This window comes from Callithrix jacchus, chromosome 3 (genome assembly GCF_049354715.1).
Source record: "Callithrix jacchus isolate 240 chromosome 3, calJac240_pri, whole genome shotgun sequence".
Classification (NCBI taxonomy): Eukaryota; Metazoa; Chordata; class Mammalia; order Primates; family Cebidae; genus Callithrix; species Callithrix jacchus.
Window position 1 is genome coordinate 129,144,298 of NC_133504.1, and position 18,298 is coordinate 129,162,595.

An 18,298-nucleotide genomic window follows, 5' to 3' on the forward strand; every position below is an offset into this window, starting at 1 on the left:
GAACTGAAAATAGAACTACCATTCAACTGAGCAATCTCACTGAGGACATACCCAAAGGAATATAATTGTTAAACTGTAAAGACACATGCATACGTATGTTTATTCACAACAGCAAAGACATATAATCAACCTAGGTGTCTATCAATGGTGGACTGAATAAAGAAAATGTGGTACATATACACTATGGAATACTATGCAGCCATAAGAAAGAATGAGATCATATCCTTTCCAGCAACATGGATGGAGCTAAAGGCCATTATCCTTAGCAAATTGACACAGGAACAAAAAACCAAATACTGCATGCTCCACTTAGAAATTGGAACTAAATATTGAATACACATTGACACAAAGAAGGGAACAATAGACACTGGGGTCTATTTTTGGGTGGAAGGCAGGAGGAGGGTGAGGATCAAAAACTGATCTATTCGGTACTATGCTTATTACCCGAGTGACAAAATTATCTGTACACCAAACCACTGCAACACACAACTTACCCATGTAACAAACCTGAGCATGTAACTCTTGAACCTAAAATAAAAGTTGAAAAAAAAAGAGTTTAGGGCTGCTCTGCCTATGGAGTAGCCATACTTTCATAATACATTTGTTTTCACTTACTCTATGGACTTGCCCTAAATTATTTCTTGTATAAGAGCCAAGAACCCTCTCTTGGGGTCTGGATCAGGACCTCTTTATGGTAACATCTTTCTGGTGAACATGAAGAGACTATACTGAGAAGACCTCCCCATCTCAAAGGAAATAGATTGCAATCCCAAATGGCTGACTTTGAATAAGTGGGGTGAATTTACCCAGGTAGAGGATATGACTGGGTTAGAGGCCCAACTTAGGGGGATTAGAGTTTCTCCTAAGAGAGAGAAGGTTAAAGGCCTGGCTTAATAAAAGGGAAGAATGCTTAAACAAACTTGGGTTTGAGGCCCAAGTTAGGAAGGTTAGAGTCCTTTCTAAGATTTAGAGGGTGAGAGACCTTTCTCTCACTAAAGTTCCTGTTGGCTAAGAACAGATTCGGCACTATGGGATGTTAACCATTATTATGTTTTGATTAATCTGTCTTGTACTGTTTGCTGATGGTTATGGGTGACAGGACTAGGCATGTGCAGGATCAAAAGACATGGGGAGCTTTTTCTCCCTAAAAGTGGAAACTTGAGAGCTGATGGGACTGCTGGAAAATATCCCTTAACTACTGACAAGTGGCCACCTGAACTTTAGATTCAGTGTTATTGCTATGAGCGGGTCTTTCTCTGGCCTCCCTGAGTGCCTCACCTTCTGCACACTGCCACAGACAATGCTCATCTCCCTTTCTCTTTTCTGTTACTCAGGGCAATGGTCTGCCACTTCATCTTGCACAGCGATCACATGTTGAAAATATCCTTGGGAGCTTGACCTTGTAGCTACCTGGTGATATTTGCTATTGGTCTCTGCCTTGGGATCAAATTTTGGGGTTCATGTCATAGTTATCCCTAAAAACTATCTTGCTCACTTAAAAGCCATAGCAAGTTCAAAATTGGCTGCTTTAGGTCTCCTTCTGGGAATAACGATGGAACCACCCAATGCTGTAGCTCAGCAGCTAAGGCTTTGTCTTTTCACAGTGGTGGCCTGAGTTCAGCGTTCAATTCCTGGCTTAGAGAATAAGTACTTTCTGGGTTGCTATTGTGTGAACTTTACTATTCATTAATTCTCTTTCCCTCCAAGAACCATCTTGAATTATTTTTCTCTGAGCACGTGGGAGGTTACCTTTGGTAAAATTTAAAAGCCAGAGATATTGGTGGTTTGGCATGGCTAATGTCTGCTAACAGATTTGAAAGGACTTTTTAAAAAGAGTGCTATGGTTAAAATTGAGCTTATTCAAGCTTTAGAAGCCTAGGACTCCTTGGGAAAAACAGAGGAGGAACCAAAGACACCTTTTTGGGAAAAATCTCATGAAACCCCAGAAATTAGAAGCGGATAGATTCCTTTCAAAATCTAAGGCTCTGTTCTCCTTTGCATTGCATTATCTGACAGTTTTGACTTTCGAGGGTAATAGAAATTACTTCACATTATGAGAGAGCTTTGGTGTATTATAATTAGTTAGAAAATAGACTTGTGGGAAAAGGAAATAGCAGTGATCCAAAAATACATGGAACTTTACGTGTTTAGATCAGAGAAGCATGCCCTTGGCCACCTAGAAGGCATGAAAATGTCCTCGCCCCACACAGAATAAGCCTCCCATGGGAGATGGACTGATTTCCTCTTTTGGGAATCCAGGTTTTGGTGTAAACGTAGAACCCTTAATTTTGAGGGATATGTTTTGCCTTCCAGCCGTGCCTGCTTATTAGGCCCTAGAAACTACATTCTTTAAAGAGAAATTTAGAAACTAGCAAATAATAAATCCTAAAATTACCACATCTTTTTTGTCTGTCTGTAAACTTATATGTGTTGTACATGTGATAGCTATTATTTCTAAATATGGAAGGAGAAAACAATTTTCTTATTACTATATAGAGAGTTGTGCTAGAAATATTTGTAATTCCATATATGCATCTATGTTCATTTAGAGATAAAACTAAAACTACAATTAATTTGTAAGTTCCTAAAGAAATTCAATGTGTTTCAATTTGGAAATTTATGATTTCTTAGAGTGTCTTGTATGAGTTATGGTCACAGGGTTCTAACTGACCCTATAATATAAACCCCTTCCGAATATTTATGAAATTCATAGATGATTTTATATTTTCATTTCCTTATTTACCTATAAAAGAAAACTTCTTTGATTTTATATTCATATAAGCTCACCTTTAAATGCACAAAATTAAATGTTTATGCTACCAAGTAAAAATATAACGTACCTAGTCCTTCTCTGTAAAACTGATCTCCTTTCTTTTGATTAAACATTTTGAACCAAAAGTCAAAATAAAGCACATATATCGTATTTTTACCTTCTCCATAAATTTCATTTGGCCACTTAATTCAGACATAAAAACAGAAATATAGTAAGGAAGAAATTAAAGTCCTCAACTACATTTTTTTCAATGTATAGCCAAGAGAGAAGCAGAGACTATACACAAAGGACATTTCAAGTATTTCAGACAGCAGCTCATCACAGGGACCACTGGCATCTCCAAGAAGGACATTGTCTTAGTCCATTTGCATGGTTGTAGCAAATACCTGAGAGTGGATAATTTATAAAAAACAGATATTTGCTTCACACAGTTCTGGATGCTGGAAAGTTCAAGATCAAGGGGCTGGCAGGTTCATTGCCTGGTGAGGGTCTTTCTGATCTCTGCTTCCAAGATGGCTCCTGGAACATGAGTCCTCTAGAGGGGAGAAATACTGTGTCCTTTCTTGGCAGAAGGCATAAAGACAAAAGGGGGCAAACTCTGTCAAGTTATGTTATAAGAGCACCTAGTCCCATTCATAAGGGAGAAGGAAGACCTTATGGCCTAATCTCCTCTTAAAAGGTCCACCTCAATACTATCACACTGGTCAACATTTGAATTTTTAAGGGGATACATTAAAACCATAATATATGCCAAACCTTCATTTTTGTAATTTTGTCATAAGTTTCTTGTTCAGAACTTCATCTCTATAGAGCTTTTCAAAGTAATAGAATATTCCCCCCAAAACATTTTTGTAGTAGTGGAAAATTTGTCCAACATGTGTCTTTTGGCAAATTATACACCCATTTCCTGACTCATTTTGTGAAAAAAAATCCAATTCAACTCTATTATAAGATTTAGAAAAAATTTCAAATTTAATAATAGTTTGTTATGATCAAGCGTAATGGAACATGAAGGTGTCAGAATCTCATGAGCTATCCTCATGAACTATCAAGACAAGTTCATTCAGTAGCATCTTTAAATTGCTCCACTGATTATATTTCATTGGCCACAATAGCACTTTTCCATAATTTTCAAAGCTAAAGTAATAATTCAACTCACTTGTTTATTGTGTTGTTTTCTTATTGAATTTTAACCTTTCTTTACATTTTCTTGATACAAGTAACTTATCTGATATATGGTGTGCAAATAAATATATTCTCTAATTTTGTGTCTCATCATTTTATTTTCTTGATGGTATTTGATGCACATAAGTTTTAACTTTTATGAAGTCTAATTTGTTCATTTTAATTTGGTTGCTTCTCCTCTTGGTGTCATATCTAAGAAACCATTGCTAAATTAAATGCCTCAAAGATTTATCCATATTTTTTTGTATTTAGAGTTTCACGGTCATATCTCTTTTGTTTTCCCACATTTGTTAAAGAGGTTATTCTTTCTTTATTGTATAGTTCTGACATTCTTGTCAAAAATTAATTGACCACAACATATGGCTCTACAGTTGATCCTTGAACAATGTGGGGCTTAAGGGCACTGATCTCCCAGGCAATCAATAATTTGCAGATAACTTTTGACTCCCTAAAGCATAACTAATAGCCTGCTGTTAACCAGAAGCCTTTGCAATAACATAAAAAGTTGATTAAAATATATTTTTTATGTTGTATTATTACTATATTCTTAAAAAACTAGAGAAGGCTGGGCACAGTGGCTCATGCCTGTAATCCCAACACTTTGGGATTACAGATCATGAGGTCAGGAGATCGAGACCATCCTGGCTACCACAGTGAAACCCCATCTTTACTAAAAATACAAAAAGTTAGCTGGGTGTGGTGGCATGCACTTGTAGTCCTAGCTACTCAAGAGGCTGAGGCAGGAGAATCACTTGAACCCAGAAGGCAGAGGTTGCAGTGAGCTGAAACTGCACCACTGAACTCCAGCTTGGGTGAAAGAGCAAGACTCTGTCTCAAAAAAAATAAATAAATAAACTAGAGAAAAATGTTATTAAGAAAATTACTGATGACTGTGTTCTCATCCAAATCTCATCTTGAATTGTAGCTCCCATAATCCCCATGTGTTGTGGGAGGGACCCAGTGGGAGGTAATTAAATCAATGGGTGGGTTTTTCCTGAGCTGCTCTTGTGATAGTGAATAAGTCTCTCAAGATTGGATGCTTTTATAACGGGTAGTTCCCCTGCACATATGCTCTTGTCTGCTGCTCATAAGATGTGCCTTTGCTCCTCCTCCATCTTCTGCCATGATTGTGAGGCCTCCCCAACCATCCAACCATGTGGAACTGTGAGTCCATCAAAACACTTTCTTGTTTTTTTGAGGCAGAGTTTCACTCTTGTTGCCCAGTCTGGAGTGCAACAGCGCAATCTCAGCTCACCACAACTTCCGCCTCCCAGGTCCAAGCGTTTCTTCTGTCTCAGCCTCCTGAGTAGCTGGGATTACAGGGATGTGCCACCACGCCAGGGTAATTTTGTATTTTTAGTAGAGACAGGGTTTATCTCTGTTGGCCAGGCTGGTCTCAAACTCCCAACCTCAGGTGATCCACCTGCATTGGCCCCCAAAGTTCTGGGATTACAGGTGTGCGTCATCACACCCAGACCAACATTTTTTCTTTATAAATGACCCAGTTTTGGTATGTCTTTATTAGCAGCATGAGAATGGACTAATACTGTAAATTGGTACCAGGAGTGGGGTGAGATTCCCTCACACAGAGTCCTCATTGGGGCACTGCCTAGTGGTGCTGTGAAATGGCCACCATCCTCCAGACCCCAGAATAGTAGATCCACCAACAGTTTGCACTGTGTGTCTGGAAAAGTTGCAGACACTCAACCCCATCCTGTGAAAGCAGCTGGGAGGGGGGCTGTACCGTGCAAAGCCACAAAGGTGGAGCTGCCTAAGACCATAGGAATCCACCTCTTGCATCAGCATGACCTGGACGTGAGACATGGAGTCAAAGGAGGTCATTTTGGAGTTTTAAGATTTGACTGTCCCACGGGATTTCAGACTTTCATGGGGCCTATAGCCCCTTTGTTTTGGCCATTTTTTCCCATTTGGTATGGGTGTATTTACCTAGTGCCTGTACTCCCATTGTATATAGGAAGTAACTAACTTGCTTTTGATTTTATGGGCTAATAAATGGAAGGGACTTGTCTCAGGTTAGACTTTGGACTTGGACTTTTATGTTAATGCTGGAATGAGTTAAGACTTTGGGGGACTGTTGGGAAAGCATAATTGGTTTTGAAATGTGAGGATTTGAGATGAGTGAGGGACCAGGGGCAGAATGACATGGTTTGGCTGTGTTTCCATCTAGATCTCATCCTGAATTATAGCTCCCATAACCCCCAAGTGTCTTGGAAGGGACCCAGTGGGAGATAGTTGAATCATAGAGGTAGGTTTTGTCCTGTGCTGTTCTCATGATGGTGAATAAGTCTCATGATGTTTGATGGTTTTATAAAGGGCAGATTACCTGCACATGCTCTCATGCCTGCTGCCATGTAAAATAAGCCCTTGCTTCTCCTTAGCCTTTCACCATGATTGTAAGGCTTCCCGACCCATCTGGAACTGTGAGTCCATTAAACCTCCTTTTCTTTAAAATTACCCAGTCTCAGGTTTGTCTTTATTAGCAGTATGACAAAGACTAATATAATTATAAAAAAGGAAAAATATATTTACTATTTATTAAGTGGGACTAAATCATAATAAAGATCTTTATTCTCATCATTTGTATGTTGAGTTGGCTGAGGATGTTGAGGAGGAAGGGGTTATTCTTGATGTTTCAGGGGTAGTAGAAGTGAAAGAAAAACTGTGTGTAAGTGGACCTGCACAGTTCAAAACCATATTCTTCCAAGGTTAACTGTATTTCTGAATTCTAGAATCTATTCTGTTGATGCATATGTCTATCTGTATGCCTATATCACACTTTCTTGATTACTACAAATTTGTGAACTATTATTGTTTGGATTGTCCATTTCTCCCTTCATTTCTCTCTGGTTTTTCCTCCTGTATTTTGGACTCTGTTAATAGATGCATTTATACTTATTATTGTTGTATATTCTTGATGGATTTATACTGTCACAATTATAAAATGTCCTTCTTCTTCTCTGCTAACATTTCTGGTTAGAAGTCTACCTGCCTGAAATAAGTATAGCCACTTCAGCTTTATTACGTTTGCTGTTTCCTTATATACGTCTTCTATCTTTCCATATTAACCTAGTTGTATATGTAAATTTATAGTGTGTCCTATTACACAGCATATGGTTGGATTTTAAAAAACTGTCTGTAATATTTGTCTTTTGACTAGACTTTTAAAATTCATTTACATGTGGTGTATTTTCTTTTGCTATTTTACTATTGTTGTATAAATGTAGTTTTAATTTTTTAATATTTTTTGCACTAAGTAAACATGTACTAGTATAGCATTTTAATTTTTAAATGATTTTTACTATTTTTCATACTTATTTTCTTAGTGATTGCTCTAGGGCTTGCCAGACATATATGCTAAATTATCAGAATCAACTTCAGATTTATGCTGACTTAAATTTCTGTCCTCTATAGGGATATTATTCACATATAGTTCCAGTCTCTTCCCGTTTTTGTGATATTAGCATTACGTTTATGGGTAAATAGTAAGTATATATAGTTATGGTGTATATGAGATATTTTGATACAGGGATACAATATATGATTATCACATTAAGTTAAATAGGATATCTATCCCCTTAGGCATTTATAGTTTCTTTGTGTTACATGTGATATTATTGTTATAATTATTGCATCTATGTATGTTACCAACCCAACATTACATTGTTATTGTGACATTATATAATCATATGTCTTTTTAGAAATGGAAACAATTTGGAGAGCAAGTATATATTTTATGATTGATTATACCAATCATATTATTTACCATTACTGGTTATTTTTAGTAAAAGGTGAAAGATTTACATAACCTGAAGAGAAATCAGAATATATTGGTTCTCATTATTTGTTCCTGTGGATTCAAGTTACTATTTATTGCTGTTTCTTACCATAACAAAGCTTTCCTCCCAACCATCTCTTTTGTGCTGTTATTGACAGACACATATATGTATAAATGATATGCCCAACAATATAACTGTATGTATACATGCTCTATATACTTCCTTCTGAAATTTCTTCAAAGAAAAAAAAGGAGAAGAAATGTGGATTTAAACTGTGTTTTATAATTATATAATGACCTTTATGGGTGCTCCTTGCTTTATTGTGTGGATTAGACTTGCTTAATTGGTTTCAATCTGAAGAGCTTCTTTTAGTGTTTCTTGTAAGACAGGTTTGCTAGCAACAAACGGTTTTTGTTGGCTTGGGAATGTTTTTATTTCTCCTTCAGTTTTGGAAGATAATTTTATCATAGAGAAATTTCTTGGTTGAATTTTTTTCTTTCATTAGTTTGAATATGACATGCTAGTGCTTTATGGGGTCTATAGTTTCTGATGATAAGTCAGCTGTTCATGATTTTGGAGTGCCCTTGTATGTCATTAATTGTTTTTCTCTTCTTTCTTTGCCATTTTCTGTCTTTTGCCTCAGCCCTTCTGTATGATATTTCTGTGATTCAATCTCTGTTGTTTATCTTACTTGAAATTTGTTGTATTTCTGCCCTTTGTAAATTAATGTCTCATATTTGAAGAGTCTTCAGGCATTATTTTTGTAATTTTTTCTGTTCCCTTTTCTTTTTCTTCCTTTTCGATTACTTTTACTTTTTGTATGTTGATGTACTTAAGATTGTCTCAAAATTCTGTAAGACTCTCTTTGTTTTTCCTTATTTTCTGTCCTCTGTTCTTCTTTGTACAATGTCTACTGACCTACCTTCAAGTTGGCTGGCTCTGTCTTCTGCTATCTCAAATCTACTGTTGAATTCCTGTGATGACTATTTTTTTAATTTCAGTAATTGTAATTTTCAACTCCAATATTTCTATTTGCTTCTTTTTAAAAAATATAATTACTATCACTTTCCATATATCTTCTATTGGATGCTGCATTGTTACTATACCTGCTTTTCCTCTTTCATATTACTTCTTTCAGGTAACCGAACATATTTATAATGATTGTTTTGAAGTTTTTGTCTATTAAATCCAACACCTTGTCTCTTAAACAGGCAGATTCTGTTGTCTGCTTTTGCCTTATGTGAGAATCATGCTCTCCTGGTTTCTTTTCAGCATGTCATTTAAACTTGTGTTAAAAACTCTACATATTTGATAATAGATTATAGCAACTACAGATATTATATATGCACTTTCTGTGGATTTTCATCTGTGGTTGATGCCTAGATGGACTATTTCAGTGAACTGTCTTTCCTTTGCAGTGTTAAGCTCGATATTGCCATGCAAGGGTGCAGCCTTGGCATGCTCACATGCCCTGTAATAATGGTGGTTTTATTAGGACATTCTTTGACTGCCTTTTACTGCTGACCCCTGCTGTTAGCCTTCACAAGTTGCTGATTGAGTGCTCTATTACTTTTGATAATGGCCTGAGAGTATAAATTGTTCCACAGTCTGATCCAATAAAATTCGGTGATTCTTTTGCATTGATAGTTTTTGAGGTCAGTATTTGATAATTGTTCAGAACCCAGGAAGATTTTTTTTCTATCTGTATCTTTGATTTCCTCTAATAAATTAGTTTGCTTGTGGTTTAACAGCATTTTTCTCTTCTGAAGTTAACACCTTCCTCTTAATTATTTACCAGAAAGCCTCCGTGTTTTCAGAGCACTCTTAGGATTAAAATTTTCACACTGTTCCAAATAAAATAAGTTCTTTTGGGAAGATACTTGTAGCTCAGTGTTTATGGCCTGACTCTCCCCTGGGCAGTGTATCTTGACCTTGACTATAGAACTGGGGGCACGGACAGTGGTGCACTTCTACTTTGGCCTTTATTCTTAGTTTTCCTTTTCTCCAGCTGGGGTAGTGACTATTTGGTACTCGGTGTTCTCTGTGCTGTGCTTGAGTAGAACCTCTATGTTATGACTGTGGCTGGATGAAATATGGGAGATCCTTCTTAGCCATACTTGCCTGGAATTTAGCCTCTGAAACACATAGTTGGGTGTGTGCATGAAAAATTCAGGGCAACATCCCCTCCCAACAAGATACCATAGTCCTTAACTGGGAGCTTCAAAGAGGTGGGAACCCTGTGGTATTGTTTGGAATGATGGAGTTTCTGTCACCGTGAATTAGGAGCTGGGCAAATTAGCGTGTTGTGGTTTGATTTCAGCAAGAAATAGTGTATTTTCTTTAGCACTTATTTCTTATTTGTTGTATGTCCTGAGGACAATTGCTAGAGACTGTAAATGATTGTTAAAAAAATAATAATTATCACTATTTACTCTTGTTTTACGTGGGACTTTGCATCCCATGCTGCCATTTGCAAAGTGGCTGGTACAAGATTTTCTTGTAAACTATCTCTACCATCTGCATATATTGTAGCAAAAAGCAATCAGGAAACTAAAAGCACATTTTTACACATCAGAAAATGACAATTAAGCATATTTGAAAATTAACGGGAAAAAAAACCTCACTTTGTTAAAGTCATATTCCTGTGTGGGTTTTTTTTGCTTGTTTATTTCTGTTTTGATTTTCTAATAGCCAGTAGAACGATTTTAACACATGATGACAGATTACCAGGCTGGGGGATGGTTGAATGGGAAGTAACTGTCTAATGTTTACAGACATTCTTTTAGCCGGATGAAAATGTGTTGATTCTAGATTGTGGTGACAGTTGCACAACACTGTCACTGTATTACATGTTACTGAATTATTCATTTTAAAATGGTAATTAATATTTATTGCAAATAAAATAAAATTTTATTGTAAGTGATTTTACCTCAATTATTAAAAAGCACATATCTGGTTAGATTTGGCCCAGAAGCCTCAATTTACCAGCCCTTGGTTTATACCATAAAGTTAATTCCTACATTTGAAGTAGCATATGCTTGTATTTTTATCATTTATATTTAAAATATATTACATTTTTTAAATATGTTAGGTAATAAAAGAACTAGACTCATTGTAGAAATTTTTCCTATTCACTTACAAATAACTAAAATGAATACAAATTTAAGTTGCTGTACATTGCATTATTTTTACCAAATTAGTGCATTCATCCTTTCATCAACCCCATGAGGTAGGGTAATGTTGAGGGTCCCGTACCACCAGTTACAAACAGCACGTTCTACAGGGATATTAATTTTACAATATGATTTCAGTGCAAAAGTTAATAAGCCCAGAAATAGGGCTCACTCTAACATGTATTATACATATTACATGTTGTGGATATAAATAGAACTCTTAGGACTATTTCATGGACATTCCAAACCAGATTACTAGACTTCTGACTGCCAGCAACTCTTAACCTCCAGCTTTTAAGAGATATTTTCAGGGAAAAGTTTAAAAAACTCTTGCAATTTTTAAGGTGAGTTATAAAGGATCATAGAGCTGAGAAAACCATAAGTAACTTTTCCACACTGCTTGTTAGTCAAATAAGTAAAGCCAAATGACTCCAAATTTAAAGTATTCTCCATAAAACTTACATAGAATAAACACAAGTGATTTCATAAAAGTATAACAAGATAGAATTAAAACTGAATTTAGAATTAGCTGTGATGCCTCCTTTCAGGAATCTATATTAGTGATTAGTAACATTACAAATCAAGCATATGAATACATTATTGTCTAAGATTCTCTCTCCCTGGCTACTATATACTAGCTCTATTTTATTTCTTTCTTACACACACATATACAAACATTTACATAATATGCCTAATAGAGGCCATCTGTTTCAGATTACACATCTCCTTCCAAAGAAACTGAGTGGTGAAGTCATTTAAAAAATACCCAAACTCTATTAATTTCTGGTAATATAAAATTTTCTATTCTAAGTTATTTGTATCAATCCTTTCTATAGTGCTTGCTGTGGTCTTACTCTTGTGATGGTGAAAATTCTTTCTTCATAGGAAATGGAAGACATGGTCCTCAGCTCAACAGAAAAATGGTGTTGGTGTTTTCTGTGGGATCAGTGATTATGAAGCATGAAAGAAGAAAAAGCCAGAGTGATTGTATCAGCACTTTCCCAGATCCCACAAAATGTTAGATAAAGTTCCTTAATTGAGGACAGCTATTGAATGAGTCTGATTGTAGAAATCTCCCGTGTGAAAGGTAGACTGTTGGATGGGTCTAATTTATCTCAGAAAGCACTTAAAAACATATATATATGTTTTTATATACACACTTTGCACATGCTAAAATGAATGTCTTTTATTGATAACTTTGGCATTAACATGGTGATTAGAAATAAAAATCTTTACAGGTATAATATATTATACAGTTTATATTATACTTGTGTTACAGGTAGGGACACAGAAGTCACCAAATTCTGCCCTTCTGTTTCCTCCTTTTCCTTGGAGGATTACTGAGGGCACTAGAAACACTAGAGATGCTATTAGAAAAACGTTAAATGTAATGGGCCCCTGTAATAGCAAAGTAACCCTAAGCTTGTATTTAAAAGCCTCTGAATTGCATCATGCAGTTTAAGCTTTCCATGTTATCCCTGCCTGTTTTACATCTCATAAATGTCGGAATAGAGCACTGAACAATGCTCACTAACTTTGAGTGTAGGTACCAAGCAACCCAGGTAGATTTAGAGAAAGAGAAAACCAGCCTGAACTGATAAGCCTGAGCTTGCCAATGTTTCAAGCAGGAAGAAGTTAAGAGAAAGGGTGAAGATGAACTCCTGCCCTTAAGGTGAACCCTGTGTATTATAAAATGTGACCTCACAAAAGATCTGCTTCTAATAAACACCTTTCCCAATTGAGGAAGAAGGAAATATAAGAAGCAGTAAAGTGGAAGCAAGTGTATCATGGGAAGAGATTCAGATGCCCTCAACTTCGAAAATGTATCAGTAACGTATTTCTTTTTCTTTTCTTTTCTTTTTTTTTTTTTTGAGATGGAGTTTCACTTTTGTTACCCAGGCTGGAGTGCAATGGCGCGATCTCGGCTCACCGCAACCTCCGCCTCCTGGGTTCAGGCAATTCTCCTGCCTCAGCCTCCTGAGTAGCCGGGATTACAGGCACGCGCCACCATGCCCAGCTAATTTTTTGTATTTTTAGTAGAGACGAGGTTTCACCATGTTGACCAGGATGATCTCGATCTCTTGACCTCGTGATTCACCCACCTCTGCCTCCCAAAGTGCTGGGATTAGAGGCGTGAGCCACCGCGCCCGGGCCTAGTAATGTATTTTCTAATGTATAGAGTACTCCTGTGGTATTTAGGTATTTGTGAAGTACTTCTTTTTACTTTTCTGTCTGATATTGCCTTCTAGTTACCTATACTAATTTTTTGGCTACAAATTTGAAGTAACTCTAACACTCATATACCAAGTAAAAGTTAAAAGAATTGTCTATAATACTCCAGTTTATGAGAATCTTTGGAATTCCAAAATCTGTATCTTACTTCGGTCCTGGGCATGGAAATGACTTGGCTATATGAAATCATATTAATCACTGACATTAACACTTGGTAGTACATCATCAAAGTGTTAACTGTCAGTTCAACAAAATTAAGCATCATCACAATTTTGAATTTTTTTTCAATAGTTTTATTACCTTTGAATTAAGATTAGGCTTTTGATTAAACATCTGAAGGATTTTCAAACTCAACAATTCTGATGATACTCGAAATTCACGTTTTAGATTACCACTTCAAATTTTTCTTAGAAGTAGTGTTTAATAGTTTGTCATCTAAAAGAAGTTATACTTTTTAAAAATCAGAATTATTTTATTTCTCACAAGCTAATGATTCATAGACTTGCTTTTCTGTAAGTTAAAATACTTAAAAACTTTAATAAAATGATGTATGGAACAAATAAATATAAGTCAATCCCCTTCAGCACAACTCAAAAAATTAAGAAGTTATATTAAGTTAGAAAATGAGAGCTAATATAAAAAATGGATACATAAAACAAGTATAGCTCGTTAGCAATTTGCTATAATTTTTTGCATTATAATTATAATGATGTGTAACACTTTTTAAAATATTTGAATTTGTCATTGATAATCTCATTTGTTTAAGACACTATTTGTGACACATCAAGGTTGTATTTCATATCTTAATTGAATATAAAAATAAGTATGAGAAATGTGAGTATTCCTATTTACATCAGTGTTTTAATAGTTCTCAATACTCAGCCTTTCTTGTCCCCATTTCCTTATCTGTCATATGAAAGGCATTTAACTATGTGATCTCCTAATTTAATCTGTTTAGAATTCCAACTGCTATAAGGCATTTTCAGTAAGGTATTTTCTGTACCCTAATAGCTTCTATGAAGAATTGATGACAGGAAACCAAGTACCTTAGTACCCAATACTCAACGGCATAGGTGGATCCCACAGAATGAATGCCTTGATAAGACATGAAAAAACAATACTGAAAACATGAGTAATAACCAGAGTGATAATAGTCAAACAGGAAATAATTTATTAAACATGTATTAATAAAACATTTAAAAATAAAATTAACTTCTTCATATTTATTTTCTAGTTTAAGGAGAAAACTATATACTTTAAGGGGTTATTGTTATTTTCTGAGACAAAATCTTTCTCTGCCATCCAGGCTGCAGCAGAGTGGTACAATCATAGATCACTGCAGTGAGCCTCATTTCTCAGTAGTCCCAGTGAATGGGATTAAAGGTGCACACCACCATGCCCAGCTAAATTTTTTGAAGTAACAGAGTATCACTATGTTGCCCAGGCTGGTCTTGAACTCTAGGCCTCAAGAGATCATCTAGGCTTAGACTCCCAAAGCACTGGGATTCTAGAAATAAGCCACCGTGCTCAGCCTAGGTTGGCATTTTTTAACCCAGAGTCACATTCTTTATGGCCAGAATCAAAGTACCTTATTTCAAATGCAGTTACATATCACAGAGGATTTTTCAGTAACTTCCTGGATTGTCTCTCTGTCCTTTGTTCTGCAATCTTACACCTATCTCCCCTACTGCCTCTGAAAAATAATAACACCTCTTTTAATGAGTGATTGGATTTTCTATGAGAAAATACTTCACAACTTTATTATGAAGTGATAATATATTTCATGATAAAGTGTGGCCTGTCTTTCCTCTGATTCCAGCATGCCCACTCCACTCCCTGTTGCCTTGCCTTGGACACCTTACATATTACATTCAGTGACATCACCGTTTCTTTAAGAGAATGCATTTTTAGTTTGCTTCCCTCTTTCTTTTTCACACTTGCTCTTTATTTATTGTGAATGTGCTCTTTCATTTTTACATCCTGGCAATCTCGTACTCATTTTTCAAGTCTCAAAGTCTCACGTCACACAATACCTTTTTCATGTAGCCTTCACTTACCTCCCCAGTGGGCTTAGGTGCTTCTTACTCTGAGATCTTAAAGCATTTTAATGCAGTTTAATGCATGCAATAACACTGTTACATAGAAAACACTTTATCTTTCATTGCCTTATATTGCATTTCCCATCTTATTTTTCAGACATACAATTAGTAATCTTGCTAAAAGTCACCCAATCCTAGATCATCCCCAAACCAAAGCTTATATAACATATGGTGGTACAACAGTGTCTATGAGATAATCTAACATGGGGTCCATCTGTGGGCATTCTTTTGTTTGTGGACCAACACAACACTGATCACATGAAGGCCAAGGAGTCAGCTGTTGTATTGAACTTGAACACATAGTCAAGTACAGATTTGCTCAATTTATAGAAGACAGACATATCTGACCCTTCATGGGTATAATTTTTGTTTTTTACTCTGTTTATATATTTTACAGGAAGGTCAATGTGGCAACAATATGGCTGAAAATGAATACAGTAAGAAGTATTTTTTTTTTTCTTGAGACAGAGTCTTGTTCTGTCACCAGGCTGTAGTGCAGTGGTGTGATCTTGGCCCACTGCAACCTCTGCCTCCCGGATTCAAGCTATTCTCCTGCCTTAGCCTCCTGAGTAACTAGGACTACAGGTGCAGACCACCACACCCAGCTAATTTTTGCATTTTTATTAGAGGCGGGGTTTCACCATGTTGGCCAAGATGGTCTAATCTCTTGACCTCGTGATCTGCCTGCCTCAGCCTCTCAAAGTGCTGATATTACAGGTGTGAGCCACTGCACTCGACCACACCAAATGTGCTTAATTTTTAAAAGACAGTCATCAATTAGTTTTTTCCAGTGCTTTTAGTAAAAAATTTTGTAAGAGGTTTAAGGATAGTGGACAAATTTTGAAATAGCCATACGCAGAAGGAGAGGCATCACTGACGTTGGTCACTGAATAATTACAAGAAAGCATTGAGAACAAAGTTGAAGTAGGGAACTATAAATATTATAATTGCTAATCTGCAGAGTTATCATTTTTCTTCAGCATGGAAACTTTTCAAATGTTTTAAAGTCTTCTAAAATGATTTATTTTCAGTAAAGGAATGCAGCATAAACAATCACTAATTCCCATTACATTTGATGCATCCTGAATTTCCTATGTTAATACTTTGATCCCTTCAACGATAAAAAATAAACCACTAGGCTTTCAAATTTACCCAATTAAAACTATAGAAAAAAAAGAATACTGCTTATAAATGTAGGCATATCCTTAGCTCTTTTGGTTGTGTTTTTTCGTCTTATTTGGAAAAATTATAAAATCAAGAAATATTTTACTTGGAAGAGATAAGTTGGAATTTTTCTAGTTAAAAGGCAAAATTTCTGAAACCAAAAATAGTTGGTTTCTAAATTATTCAGTACATACATTAATTTCAGTTATAATATTACTATTATCATTTTTAATCTTATTGTTATGCATACATTTTCCTTTTATTTTTTAATGACCTACATAAAAATACAACATTTTGTTTAATAATATATTGACAATAATAATACAGTGGACATCAAATGTTTTTAAAGCTATGTTACTTTAATTTTAGCACAACTGATGTTCATCCTAATGAGTACCATGAGAAGTATGTTTTCTTTTTGTTTTTAAGAAACAAATATATCTTTCATTTAGTGGTTTAATGTAAAAGTACATCTCTGTAGTATAGATGTCTTTCTACACTTATTGCTTTTTAATACATGTAATGCTGGTGTACAGAAATGAAGATAATTTTTTTTTGAGACAAGATAACTCTGTTGCCCAGACTGGAGTGCAGTGGTGCAATCTCAGCTCACTGCAACCTCTGCCTCCTAGGCTCAAGTGATCTTCCTGCCTCAGCCTCCTGAGTAGCTCGGACTACAGGCACGTGCCATATGCCATAAAATGTTTTATTATTTTTTAATTTTGTAGAGACAGGGTTTTGCCATGTTGCTCAGGCTGGTCTCCAACTACTGAGCTCAAGGGATATGCCCACCTTGGCCTCCAAAACTGCCAGGATTACAGGCCCAAGCCACCATGCCCAGCTCATAATTTCTTTACTAGCTGATGCATATTGAATGTTTATAATATGAAAGACATTTTGTTAGTTTTTTAATGTATTAAGTAATTTCTTCATTTTCCCATTAAAATTTAAAAATATAACAGGATTAGTACCCACTCTCAAAAATCCTGTTCTCTCATTCTTCTTTTTAAATAAGAGGAAATGATCTCCCTTGGTATTGCTGTGGTGCCATGCTACAGCACTTTGTGGTTTAACATTTGCAAGCCATATCCCTATGTACACCTGTTTTCCTTATCTGTCCATATCATTTCAACAGTAGAAAGAGATGCAACTGTAATGCCTCAAAGTAAAATGTCGAGCACTTTCCAGATGCTAAAATAAGAATACTAACAAGAAAAACAATAATCACAATATCAAGCATTAACTGAGAGTCTACTATATAATAGAAGTATACTATATAATAAGTATAATTTTAAGAATTAATACATTATTGCTCACAATAATCAAATAAGAAAGGTACTTTTCCTATATGTTACACTTAATAAAAAACTGAGGAAAAGAGAGAATTAAAAAAAAAGACAAGACAGCCAATCTTCACATATTTAAACATTAATTCACCGTTACAAGGTCAACACCAAATCCTGGTCAGTACAAACTCCTGATCAGGCCTGTCTGAATGTGGCCCTGCACCTCATCACAGACTTGCCTTCTACCTCTGAATCTTGATACCGTTTCTAACCTTATACAGTCTTGAAGAAGTCAAACCTAAATGTTATACTTCCAGACATCTTCACTGTAGTGGTATTATTGTGAGGATGGACAGATACATCTATAGAAGAGAGAATGGAGATCAGAAACTGACACATACATATAGTCACCTAATTTTATGACAAGTGCACAACTACAATTTATTGGGCAAACAGCTGTGCATTTCAGCAAGTGGTTCTGAGTTAATTGGATATTCCATTGATATGGTTTGGCTCTGAGTCCCCAATCAAATCTCCTCTTGGACTGTAATTCCCATGTGTCCAGGGAAGGATCTGGTGGGAGGGACTG

The 18,298-nt window shown here is 35.8% G+C and overlaps 1 protein-coding gene across 3 annotated transcripts in view; it reads right to left on the minus strand.

Annotated features, from left to right (window-relative positions):
- Positions 1-18,298, minus strand: part of LOC144581955 (uncharacterized) — a 134,016-nt gene that overhangs the window by 24,409 nt on the left and 91,309 nt on the right. The window contains exon 5 of one of the 3 annotated variants that reach the window (XR_013533454.1): positions 16,703-18,071. The exons of the other annotated variants lie outside the window; for them this stretch is intronic. The gene's annotated coding sequence lies outside the window, so the exon portion shown is untranslated. Of the gene's footprint in view, positions 1-16,702; positions 18,072-18,298 lie in introns of those variants that run through there. 3 annotated transcript variants of the gene reach the window in all.